The sequence below is a fragment of the Dunckerocampus dactyliophorus genome, unplaced genomic scaffold (genome assembly GCF_027744805.1).
Source record: "Dunckerocampus dactyliophorus isolate RoL2022-P2 unplaced genomic scaffold, RoL_Ddac_1.1 HiC_scaffold_22, whole genome shotgun sequence".
NCBI classification, from domain to species: domain Eukaryota; kingdom Metazoa; phylum Chordata; class Actinopteri; order Syngnathiformes; family Syngnathidae; genus Dunckerocampus; species Dunckerocampus dactyliophorus.
Window position 1 is genome coordinate 152,501 of NW_026559858.1, and position 5,000 is coordinate 157,500.

A 5,000-nucleotide genomic window follows, 5' to 3' on the forward strand; every position below is an offset into this window, starting at 1 on the left:
ATGAAATGAGAAAAAAGGTGGAAAAATGGCAAAGTGTCAAGGGAGCTAGGCAGAAACCCATGCCGAGCTGCCTGGAGCCCAGGGGCGGCTGTAAAGTCTGTGGAGTGCCGCTGTGTCCCTGGATGAAATGAGAAAAAAGGTGAAAAAATGGCAAAGTGTCAAGGGAGCTAGGCAGAAACCCATGCCTAGGGTCCTGGAGCCCAGGGGCCGCGGGAAAGTCTGTGGAGAGCCGCTGTGTCCCTGGATGAAATGAGAAAAAAGGTGAAAAAATGGCAAAGTGTCAACGGAGCGAGGCGGGATCTAAGGCCGAGCTGCCTGGAGCCCAGGGGCGGCTGTAAAGTCTGTGGAGTGCCGCTGTGTCCCTGGATGAAATGAGAAAAAGGGTGAAAAAATGGCAAAGTGTCAAGGGAGAAATTCAGAAACTCAGGCCGAGCTGCCTGGAGCCCAGGGGCGGCTGCAAAGTCTGTGGAGTGCCGCTGTGTCCCTGGATGAAATGAGAAAAAGGGTGGAAAAATGGCAAAGTGTCAAGGGAGAAATTCAGAAACCCAGGCCGAGCTGCCTGGAGCCCGGGGGCGGCTGCAAAGTCTGTGGAGAGCCGCTGTGTCCCTGGATGAAATGAGAAAAAAAGGTGAAAAAATGGCAAAGTGTCAAGGGAGAAATTCAGAAACCCAGGCCGAGCTGCCTGGAGCCCGGGGGCGGCTGCAAAGTCTGTGGAGAGCCGCTGTGTCCCTGGATGAAATGAGAAAAAAGGTGAAAAAATGGCAAAGTGTCAAGGGAGCTAGGCAGAAACCCATGCCTAGGGTCCTGGAGCCCAGGGGCCGCGGGAAAGTCTGTGGAGAGCCGCTGTGTCCCTGGATGAAATGAGAAAAAGGGTGAAAAAATGGCAAAGTGTCAAGGGAGCTAGGCAGAAACCCATGCCTAGGGTCCTGGAGCCCAGGGGCCGCGGGAAAGTCTGTGGAGAGCCGCTGTGTCCCTGGATGAAATGAGAAAAAAGGTGAAAAAATGGCAAAGTGTCAAGGGAGCTAGGCAGAAACCCATGCCTAGGGTCCTGGAGCCCAGGGGCGGTTCTAAAGTCTGTGAGAGCCGCTGTGTCCCTGGATGAAATGAGAAAAAGGGTGAAAAAATGGCAAAGTGTCAAGGGAGAAATTCAGAAACTCAGGCCGAGCTGGCTGGAGCCCAGGGGCGGCTGCAAAGTCTGTGGAGAGCCGCTGTGTCCCTGGATGAAATGAGAAAAAAGGTGAAAAAATGGCAAAGTGTCAAGGGAGAAATTCAGAAACTCAGGCCGAGCTGCCTGGAGCCCAGGGGCCGCGGGAAAGTCTGTGGAGAGCCGCTGTGTCCCTGGATGAAATGAGAAAAAAGGTGAAAAAATGGCAAAGTGTCAAGGGAGAAATTCAGAAACTCAGGCCGAGCTGCCTGGAGCCCAGGGGCGGCTGTAAAGTCTGTGGAGTGCCGCTGTGTCCCTGGATGAAATGAGAAAAAGGGTGAAAAAATGGCAAAGTGTCAAGGGAGAAATTCAGAAACTCAGGCCGAGCTGGCTGGAGCCCAGGGGCGGCTGCAAAGTCTGTGGAGAGCCGCTGTGTCCCTGGATGAAATGAGAAAAAAGGTGAAAAAATGGCAAAGTGTCAAGGGAGAAATTCAGAAACTCAGGCCGAGCTGCCTGGAGCCCAGGGGCCGCGGGAAAGTCTGTGGAGAGCCGCTGTGTCCCTGGATGAAATGAGAAAAAAGGTGAAAAAATGGCAAAGTGTCAAGGGAGAAATTCAGAAACTCAGGCCGAGCTGCCTGGAGCCCAGGGGCGGCTGTAAAGTCTGTGGAGTGCCGCTGTGTCCCTGGATGAAATGAGAAAAAGGGTGAAAAAATGGCAAAGTGTCAAGGGAGAAATTCAGAAACTCAGGCCGAGCTGGCTGGAGCCCAGGGGCGGCTGCAAAGTCTGTGGAGAGCCGCTGTGTCCCTGGATGAAATGAGAAAAAAGGTGAAAAAATGGCAAAGTGTCAAGGGAGAAATTCAGAAACTCAGGCCGAGCTGCCTGGAGCCCAGGGGCCGCGGGAAAGTCTGTGGAGAGCCGCTGTGTCCCTGGATGAAATGAGAAAAAAGGTGAAAAAATGGCAAAGTGTCAAGGGAGAAATTCAGAAACTCAGGCCGAGCTGCCTGGAGCCCAGGGGCGGCTGTAAAGTCTGTGGAGTGCCGCTGTGTCCCTGGATGAAATGAGAAAAAAGGTGGAAAAATGGCAAAGTGTCAAGGGAGCTAGGCAGAAACCCATGCCGAGCTGCCTGGAGCCCAGGGGCGGCTGTAAAGTCTGTGGAGTGCCGCTGTGTCCCTGGATGAAATGAGAAAAAAGGTGAAAAAATGGCAAAGTGTCAAGGGAGCTAGGCAGAAACCCATGCCTAGGGTCCTGGAGCCCAGGGGCCGCGGGAAAGTCTGTGGAGAGCCGCTGTGTCCCTGGATGAAATGAGAAAAAAGGTGAAAAAATGGCAAAGTGTCAACGGAGCGAGGCGGGATCTAAGGCCGAGCTGCCTGGAGCCCAGGGGCGGCTGTAAAGTCTGTGGAGTGCCGCTGTGTCCCTGGATGAAATGAGAAAAAGGGTGAAAAAATGGCAAAGTGTCAAGGGAGAAATTCAGAAACTCAGGCCGAGCTGCCTGGAGCCCAGGGGCGGCTGCAAAGTCTGTGGAGTGCCGCTGTGTCCCTGGATGAAATGAGAAAAAGGGTGGAAAAATGGCAAAGTGTCAAGGGAGAAATTCAGAAACCCAGGCCGAGCTGCCTGGAGCCCGGGGGCGGCTGCAAAGTCTGTGGAGAGCCGCTGTGTCCCTGGATGAAATGAGAAAAAAAGGTGAAAAAATGGCAAAGTGTCAAGGGAGAAATTCAGAAACCCAGGCCGAGCTGCCTGGAGCCCGGGGGCGGCTGCAAAGTCTGTGGAGAGCCGCTGTGTCCCTGGATGAAATGAGAAAAAAGGTGAAAAAATGGCAAAGTGTCAAGGGAGAAATTCAGAAACTCAGGCCGAGCTGCCTGGAGCCCAGGGGCGGTTCTAAAGTGTGTGGAGAGCCGCTGTTGCCCTGGATGAAATGAGAAAAAAGGTGAAAAAATGGCAAAGTGTCAAGGGAGAAATTCAGAAACCCAGGCCGAGCTGCCTGGAGCCTCAAAGCGAATAGAAATAGCGTGGAGAGCCGCTGTTAAGCCAGACGCCCTCTGGCGGACACAGGCAGGAGTTGCAGTAAATGCATTGAAGTCAATGGGCGAGAGTACCCAATGCGCCAAAAAAGTGCTGAAAATATGACAAAGTGTCAAATGAATGGGAGTCAATGGGCGAGAGTACCCAATGCACCAAAAAAGTGCTGAAAATATGACAAAGTGTCAAATGAATGGGAGTCAATGGGCGAGAGTACCCAATGCACAAAAAAAGTGCTGAAAAAGTCCACACGAGCCTAGTCAGAAATGCAGGCCGAGGCGGCTGGAGCCCCAAAGCGGCTATAAAAAGCGTGGAGAGCCGCTGTCGCCCCGGAGAAACGGAGAAAAAGTGCTGAAAAAAGGCCCACGTCCTAACGGACCGAGGCGGAAGTGCAGGCGAGGCGGCAGGAGTCTGAAAACCGCTATAAAAAGCGTGGAGAGCCGCTGTCGCCCCGGAGAAACGGAGAAAAAGTGCTGAAAAAAGGCCTAAATCCTAACGGACCTAGGCGGAAGTGCAGGCGAGGCGGCAGGAGTCTGAAAACGGCTATAAAATGCGTGGAGAGCCGCTGTCGCCCCGGAGAAACGGAGAAAAAGTGCTGAAAAAAGGCCTAAATCCTAACGGACCGAGGCGGAAGTGCAGGCGAGGCGGCAGGAGTCTGAAAACGGCTATAAAATGCGTGGAGAGCCGCTGTCGCCCCGGAGGAACGGAGAAAAAGTGCTGAAAAAAGGCCTAAATCCTAACGGACCGAGGCGGAAGTGCAGGCGAGGCGGCAGGAGTCTGAAAACGGCTATAAAATGCGTGGAGAGCCGCTGTCGCCCCGGAGGAACGGAGAAAAAGTGCTGAAAAAAGGCCTAAATCCTAACGGACCGAGGCGGAAGTGCAGGCGAGGCGGCAGGAGTCTGAAAACGGCTATAAAATGCGTGGAGAGCCGCTGTCGCCCCGGAGGAACGGAGAAAAAGTGCTGAAAAAAGGCCTAAATCCTAACGGACCGAGGCGGAAGTGCAGGCGAGGCGGCAGGAGTCTGAAAGCGGCTATAAAACGCGTGGAGAGCCGCTCGGATGATTTTTCAAAGTGTCAAATGAATGGGAGTGAATGGGGCAGAGTACCCAATGTGTAAAAAAAGTGCTGAAAAAACGACAAAGTCCACACGAGCCTAGTCAGAAATGCAGTCCGAGGCGGCTGGAGCCCCAAAGCGGCTATAAAACGCGTGGAGAGCCGCTCGGATGATTTTTCAAAGTGTCAAATGAATGGGAGTGAATGGGGCAGAGTACCCAATGTGTAAAAAAAGTGCTGAAAAAACGACAAAGTCCACACGAGCCTAGTCAGAAATGCAGTCCGAGGCGGCTGGAGCCCCAAAGCGGCTATAAAATGCGTGGAGAGCCGCTCGGATGATTTTTCAAAGTGTCAAATGAATGGGAGTGAATGGGGCGGAGTACCCAATGCGCGAAAAAAGTGCTGAAAAAACGACAAAGTCCACACGAGCCTAGTCAGAAATGAAGGCCGAGGCGGCTGGAGCCCCAAAGCGGCTATAAAATGCGTGGAGAGCCGCTCGGATGATTTTTCTAAGTGTGAAATGAATGGGAGTGAATGGGGCAGAGTACCCAATGCGCGAAAAAAGTGCTGAAAAAACGACAAAGTGTCAAATGAATGGGAGTGAATGGGCGGAGTACCCAATGCGTGAAAAAAGGTCTGGAAAAACGACAAAGTGTCAAATGAATGGGAGTCAATGGGCGGAGTACCCAATGCGCGAAAAAAGTGCTGAAAAAATGACAAAGTGTCAAATGAATGGGAGTCAATGAGTGTTTTGGTCGACCAGGAAAAAACGCGTTTACGGGAGAGG